This window comes from Camponotus vicinus, unplaced genomic scaffold (genome assembly GCF_025532165.1).
Source record: "Camponotus vicinus isolate PSW18456_S1 unplaced genomic scaffold, iyCamVici1.0 SCAF_2, whole genome shotgun sequence".
NCBI classification, from domain to species: Eukaryota; Metazoa; Arthropoda; class Insecta; order Hymenoptera; family Formicidae; genus Camponotus; species Camponotus vicinus.
In genome coordinates, this window is record NW_028141956.1 from 14,312,882 (window position 1) to 14,321,436 (window position 8,555).

Sequence of the window (8,555 nt, forward strand, 5' to 3'; positions counted from 1 at the left end):
TTCGGCAACGAATTATCAATAACACGGTGTTCGACTTTTGACAATATAAACAATAGCACGCTATTATTAATATGTTACGGCTTTGTTATCATTCGCACGGTGATACTCGAGCAATAAAGTGGTACGAAACGCTTCGCATATTATCGAATTTCTTTCTAAATACGATTACGATTAATATCGAAACAATTTGATATAATTATTAATAATTAAAAATTAATTAACTTATGAAAAACGACATAGAATTGTATCGCAGCGATAAATCCTTATCGAATCGTAATCATTAATTACTGCGAATAACAATTGAAACAAAGGATACATAAAAGGGGATAAAAGAATTAATTTTGTTATAATCTTTCGATTATTAATGCTTATTATAATAATTTCTCTAACGATACTTATTAAAATTAAATAAATTTCGATCAATTTTAAATTTTCTTAATCGGCAATCACTCATAGAATATTTCAACGACGAATTATAACAATAACATAGTATAAGTCGGCCTTGGCGATATAAACAGTATCGCGATAATGTTTATGATACGATCATTCGCACAGTATCCTTGAACAATAAAGTAGTGACGTTTCATATATTATCAAATTCTTCCTTTCCATAGTCAACCTTGGCGATATAAACAGTACCGCGGTAATGTTTCTGACTTACGATTATTCGCTCAGTGGCTCTCGAGCAGTGAGGTAGTGATGTGAGACGTTCCATATATTATCAAATTCTTTCTCTAACGACAATTGCAAGTGCAACGAGAAACTTTTCGTGAGTGAGTGTAAGTGCAACGAGGAGTTCAATCGAGTGTAACGAGGATTGAAGTGCCACGAGGAAAAAGCGAAGAAAGCAAAAGAAAAAAGGAGATCTTGGAAATGGATGGATCAATAAGATATGATGTAAGTCATTAATATTTTAATTATTTATTACATTAATTATTTATTATATTGTTGCGTCCCCGCGTCCCATCCCCTTGGATGTATTCGTCACCCGTTGAATTCTTTCGGCGGGAAGTACGTCGACGGAACAAGATTGTTTCCGCGCGCGTTGTCAAGATGTTATAAACAACGACTGTCAGAGAGTCTGAGCCCAGCTGTCAAACTGTGCGGACGCGCGTCTATCTCTGATCCGTTTTACGATTATTCTGAATTTTTCTGAAGCGTGTGTCGATCGATTGTGTCACACGCGTTCGATATATATCGTTTCGCGGACGCAACAATGTATAAATTATTTATCAATAGTATATATTGTTGTATAACAACGACGGTCAGCTGAGTCGAAGGATAGCTGTCAAGCTATTCTTCCGGACGCGTTTTACATTACGGGTCGTTAACGCGAGATTTCCCCTGTTATTATTTGTTGTTTGTGTATTCTGTGTTTCTAATTAAAATTCTTAATTTCCGTTAAGAGTGTCTTGTTATTTTACGCGGTACGCGAGTGCCCGCGCGCACTGTGTTGAACGCGCTTCGATATCTCGAAGTCGCCGCCGCGGATGTAACAATATATTGAAAATTTATATATTTCTCGTTTGGTTTTATTTCTTTAATTGTGATTCAATAGTGATTTTAAATTATAATATAGAAAAAATAGAAAAAAATAGAAATTTTTTTATTTATCATATTTTTAAAAGTTTACATCTAAGAAATATAAATTATTTTGTAATATGCAATTTATAACATTAAAATATATCTATTTAAAAGTAAAAATGTAAAAATTAATTGCGCGCAATAATTAGTTTTAAAATCAATTATTTTGAACATTGCTTTATATAATAGATTTTCTCTTATCTTTTATATTTTTATTTATCGTTTATATTTGCGAATTAAAATTTATATAGTATGTTACAAAATAAATTATATATTATATTATATATAAAATTATATATAATATAACCCTCCCATGGGGTACACCTTGTCGCGGTGGGAGGGCTTAGTACTTGGATGGTGCCTTGAGGTTTATCTTAAATTTTTCTATTTATGATAAATCTTAAGGAGCCTGAAGAGGAAGCCAAGTACCCTTTCGCGTCGTCGGTGCCGTCAACGTGCCGCGGACGGCAAGCGCTTCGTTACCGCGTTTTCGCGTTGTAGTATTCTCGCGTCGTCGCGTTTTCGCGAAACTTTTGGACTTTTTCATATAAAATCCCAATTTCATTTATTGTCACGAGTCTCTACTTCAGATGCCAATTAACTGGGATGTTTCACCGAGTTTGCACACGTTGCTATGCAACGTACACTCGCGCCTTGTGCATCGCGGCACTTGGTGATGCCGGCCGCGCAGAACGTATGTCCAGTACAAAATGTACATGGGCGCGCGGGTTCGAGCTTCGCGCTCGATCGGCTTAGTGATGGTCACGCTCTACTTCGTCAAGTGATTCGGCCCGAATTGTCTAGGACTCGATCGATTGTTCGGAATGGTCGTTAATGGGTCCCTTCTCTTTGCTCGTCTACAGCCACACGCCCAGCGTGTGTTAACCCTGTCGAGGAGTCGAGTGGATTCCCCTAGGCACGATTTTCGCTCGGTAAAAGGGGTTGCCTCCCCATTTTCTAAATTGCTGAATGTTAGCATTTAAAAAATGTGGGTATCCTCTTCTTTTACCGTCTACTAGCCTTGTGTACTGCGCTAGTGATATAGCATCCGTGCGGGTCACCTGAAATCGTGCTTAGCGGGTCCAGGTTCGATATGAGATAGGATAATTATGCGCGAAAAAGAGCTGGTGAACTTCATTTTCCTCTATTTCCGTCAATCGTTTCGTCTTCTTTCCGGTTTGGGCCTAGTCCTTGCTCGTTGTATCGTTGCATTCCCGACCGGTTGGCTCGAAGCTGATTCTCAAAAGTGAAATGGGATTTTCGCTCGTACCGAAACCGGGTGCCGTTAAAAGTATATACATATTAAGTATATACACGCGCGATCAAATATACAATTTTTAATCGCATCGAAATAGTGCGGACATCGTTAAGTATCGCGCGTAAAATAGCGGAAATAGCGATATAAAAATATCGCTCGTGAGTGCGGGAGTGTCGTTGAAAGTATCGCGCGTTAACAACATCAGAGAAGGAGGAGGTCTGGGAGAGACATCAGGCACCGGTAAAGCAACTCTATGGTAAATAAATTATATTACTTATATATAATTATTTATTAATTTCTACGCGAGATTTAAATTAAGTAATTAATCGCGTAATTTAACTTTTTATTTACATGACTTAAACAAGAGAAAAAGGCGAGAAATTTTTACATGAAAACTGTAATCTAAAAGTTTTTACTTTTGAATAGCTTTTAATAGTATTATTAAGTCATTAAACTTATTAAAAAGAATTATAATTTATTAATAGAATTATAATTATAAACTTCTTAATAGAAATATTAAATTATTAGTTAATAGTAGAATCTTTTTCAAAATTTATAAAATTGTTTATCTGCTTATTGTTATATGCGTTGGATATAAAATTAAATACATATAATAATAATTTTTTGAAATGTTAATTTTTTGACCGTAACTACAATTGGAATCTTCTCTGTATGTTACAGATCAATGAACTATTGTAAGAGGAGGAGGAGGCCTGGGAGAGGCATCTTGCATCGGCGAAGCAACTTGATGGTGAATATTTATTATTTGTATATCGATTGTTATAAATCGCACAATAAAATATTTGTATATCGATTGTTATAAATCGCACAATAATAGTAGAATCTTTTTCAAAATTTATAAAATTGTTTATCTGCTTATTGTTATATGCGTTGGATATAAAATTAAATACATATAATAATAATTTTTTGAAATGTTAATTTTTTGACCGTAACTACAATTGGAATCTTCTTTGTATGTTACAGATCAATGAACTATTGTGAGAGGAGGAGGAGACCTGGGAGAGGCATCTTGCATCGGCGAAGCAACTTGATGGTGAATATTTATTGTTTGTATATCGATTGTTATAAATCGCACAATAAAATATTTGTATATCGATTGTTATAAATCGCACAATAATAGTAGAATCTTTTTCAAAATTTATAAAATTGTTTATCTGCTTATTGTTATATGCGTTGGATATAAAATTAAATACATATAATAATAATTTTTTGAAATGTTAATTTTTTGACCGTAACTACAATTGGAATCTTCTTTGTATGTTACAGATCAATGAACTATTGTGAGAGGAGGAGGAGGCCTGGGAGAGGCATCTTGCATCGGCGAAGCAACTTGATGGTGAATATTTATTATTTGTATATCGATTGTTATAAATAGCACAATAATTCGTTCTTATAATTTAAAGGAATTAAAGAAAAAATTAAAGAGAAAGATTTTTATAAAAATCATATTAAAAATTTCTATTTAAAAAATAATTTCAAACTTTATAAATTCTTTCCATACGTGTTTATATCTGCTTATTATTTTACACACCGGATATGAAATTCCGCACAATAATAATTTTTTGAAATATTGATTGTATTTTGAGCTGTGTTATAAATGAATTTTATATTTGCATGTTACAGACGTAGTTTCAATAACGACAACATAATTTCGATAAAGACAACTCCGTAACTTCAATAACAACCCTGTAACTTCGATAACGACAACTCCGTTATTGCACATCAATGGCCCGGTGAGTGACAAAAACTTTTATTTAATTTTAATGTAACGGATCCATAGAGATTGCAGATGTAGATTGTAGATAAATCCGTTGCCTTAAAATGGATGAGCTAGGATAGTTTAAATTAAATAATTTTTAATAGATTCGTTCGAAATGTAATGCATCACGAAAATATATTGCAGTATTTTAACTATAAAGAAAGAAAATCGAGAAAAGATTATTTTTGTATAAATTTTACCTAATTTATTGAAAAGAACACTAAAAATTTTATCAATTACATCTGATGCTAATTTATTTTTATAACGCGCATTTATCTTATTCACTTATCTTATTTCTAATATCTTATAGCTCATCCATTATAGAATTTGTTGTAGATATTGTTTTTAAGCTTAATATAAAGCCAAATAAATCATTAATGAAATAACTTGTAATATGATAAATGTAATATGATTAATGTTATACACATATTAATTTTATATTTTATTATAAATTGTGTATTACTATAAAAATTTATTATTTATATATATTATTATAATATCAATCAATCTTTATTGGTAATCTGGACAGAGGTTTTTATATTATCAGAATTTTATATATTATACTAGGCTGCTAACAACTAAAGTCAGGATAACCATTTACAATTGGGCAGGATACATATACAGATTAGATTAATATATACATATTATTTCATTTCGCCGGCATTTATTAAAATAAATATAAACTGCAACGAGATAAAAATAAATATAAGCAGTTATAAAATATTAAAATATAGTATTAAAATAAATATACAAGCAATAATTATATAAATTACAATTGCATCTTTCGAGAGTGACAGTGTTATGTTAAATTCTGTGATACCCGGAATAAATTCTGCCCAATTATAAACGGTTGCTCTTGTTTTATATTTTACCATATGAAATATGGCCGTGTTAGCACTCTAATACAATATATAGAAATTTGTAATTTGGCTTTACTTCAGTTTAAAAAATGAAATTGAATTTATTTTTAAAAATGCTTTAAAAATAAAATCTAAATTATTTAAATTATTTTTTTCAGGAATATTAAGAAAATTGTACATAATTATTAGTGTTTAAAAAATATCATGAATACATTCTTATGCAAATTACACGAAAAATTATCCAAAGTATACGTATAATAATTATATAATAATAATTTATTAAATTAACATATTTAATTCTATATATTTATTGAAATAATCATAAAAGAGTAACTGTTTGTATTTCCATATCAAAGAGTCATTAATAAATTCGGAAAATTTTTATATATAAATTTTAGATATATATGTATAATTTTATATATTTTAAATTTCATAAATATTTGATTAGAAACTTTACAAATATTGCTAATTTTCGTGTCGGTATTAAATATAAAAAATGTAAAAATGTAAAAATACGATGTTAAATTAATGATTAAATACAAGCTTCACAAAATTTGACGAACGTCTTCGTTATAGAATCGCGGCTCAATTATAAATTTAATGATACACTTTTCGTTAGATTTATCTATTTATGAATTCCATATCGCGCGGAACTGAATATTCATTAAATAAATTATGATAGCGAAAATACCGTGCTCTTTCCGCGTTCTTTTCGCGTTTTTAGACGAGATTGCCGTTTTAATAAAGGATCTTATTGCCGTCCCTCTCAAATAATATTCTTAAATATTGCTAATTAAAAATAAAAAAATATCGAATAAGAGTATAAAGAGTCGATGTTAAGTTAGCGATTAAGTATTAGCATCACAAAATTTAACGATCGCCTTCAATATTATAGAATCGCGCGTTAATTATTATGAATTTAATAATTTATTTTTTCAGTTATTATATTGGTACACTTACGAATTTCGTGCCGGAAAATATTCATTAATAAATTAATAAATTACGGTTGCGAAAACACCGTGTTTTTCCTTCGTTCTTTTCGCGTTCTTAGACGAAATTGCCATTTTAATAAAGGATCTTATCGCTGTCCCTTTCGTGAAATAATATTCCTGAATATTGCGCTAATTAAATAAAAGAAATATGGAATAAGAGTGTGAAGATTCGATGTTAAGTCAACGATTAAATATTAGCTTCATAAAATTAAACGATCACCTTCGATATTATAGAATCGCGAGTTAATTATTATGAATTTAATAATTTGTTTCTTCGGTTATATTTGTGTATTTACGAATTTCGTATCGGAAAATATTTATAAATAAATTAATAAATTACGGTTGCGAAAACACCGTGTTTTTCCCTCGTTCTTTTCGCGTTCTTAGACGAGATTGTCGTTGTAATATAAGAGTCTTATCGTTGTTTTTTTCGTTAGGTAAACGTTAATGAAAGTTGCGTGACTCGTACCGCCGAGGAGTCGAAACGATTTTCATCATGGAGAATTATTTCTTATCGGTTTTTGTAAGATCCATTCGCGACGTCTAGTTCGGTGCCTCGTTGAAAATTGGGAATTTTTATTGTAAGATTGGAACTAATCCCAGGTTTTCCTGACAATTTCCGACAGCAATGATTTCGGTAGTCATTCAACGACGAACGCCATACGCTTCTTTAAAGTCGAATTAATTTAAATAATATATATTTAGATGTGAGAGAAAATGCATCTATTTTTTTCTTCTCGTTAAAAATGTTCTGTCATTATTAGGATTGGTATTATTATTGTCTAATGCCAGAAAGATTTAATAGTAGATTAAATATGGATATAGCGTTGTGTATAAATTTTTATTTTTTAAGTCATTTCATATTGTAATAGTTTTTATTAATTGTTTGATAAAAATGATTACGAACGAATATATTTTATTATTAATTATTAATTATTTCTAGGTACTGGGGATATTAATATTAGTTTTTAGTTTCTTTTAAGAAACTATTTGCAGGTATTGGACATCCATCGCCATTTTAGAATATTAGTTTTTAGATATATACCATTTTATATATATGTATAATAAAATACATGCACAAATTAACGTATCCAAAATATTTTTATAATTTTTATTAATATTATATATTATATGTACGCGAAATTATACATGAATGTTACATAAAATGTGCGAATACTTAAAAATTTTGAGACGAATCGAATGGGTACCCTTATATCAGCAAGATATTGATTAAAAGAAAAAAAATTATTAATTTAAACATTATAAGAATAAGAATTTAGAAAATTAATCTAGAATTAATTATATATTTAAAATTATTTTATTTATTTTATTTTGCACACTATTCGAATTGAAATTTTTTAAATCTTGCTGTTATCGGGTTCGATTCGTCTCGCGCGCGCAAACGGTACCCCAAAATTATTGTGTTCGCACATTTAACACAAACTTCAATGGTGCATGGATTTTATTATTTATAAATATAATCGTTCGTAATCACATTTCTATAAAAAAAAATCGTTATATCCATTTAATTTTGCAATAAAGAAATATATTTCTTAATAATGAAAGAACATGTTTTCTGACGTGCATATCAATTTCGTGAATAGAAGATAATGACGAGGGAATTGTCGTTGATTTATTACTGAAATCATTGCTATTGGGAATAGTCCGGAAGATCCGGGATTCGTTCCCTCCTACAGTGAAGTTCCCGACGTTCAATGGATCACTTAACTTTTCTTCGCAGATTGATCTTGCGAAATCTGATGAGAAACAAGATGTTAATCGTTCTCCATTTTTAAGATCGCTCCTCTTTTATTGGATATTACCGGTATGTCATCCGCGTATCAAATGACGTCGAATTATATTATAAGAATTATGCGCAATCGTATATTTTGAATATTATAGATTTATTTATTCGTGTCTATTGAGGGCGCTTCGATTATCATATTATAAAAATTAATACATGTCGCAATCGGATATTCCGAATATTATCGATTTATTTTATTCGTCGCGTTTTCTCGTAAATTCAAATCGCGATTTATCTTATAAAGATTCGCAAATGACTCGGATAGTGAGAACTATAT

At 30.3% G+C, this 8,555-nt stretch overlaps 1 long non-coding RNA gene across 1 annotated transcript; it reads left to right on the forward strand.

The window, feature by feature from the left end:
* The first annotated feature begins 1,939 nt into the window (after window positions 1-1,939).
* Window positions 1,940-4,262, forward strand: LOC145966625 (uncharacterized). The gene is made up of 3 exons (XR_014437089.1): window positions 1,940-3,098; window positions 3,524-3,593; window positions 4,130-4,262. It is a non-coding gene; the product is annotated as an uncharacterized LOC145966625 (long non-coding RNA).
* Window positions 4,263-8,555: the final 4,293 nt, after the last annotated feature.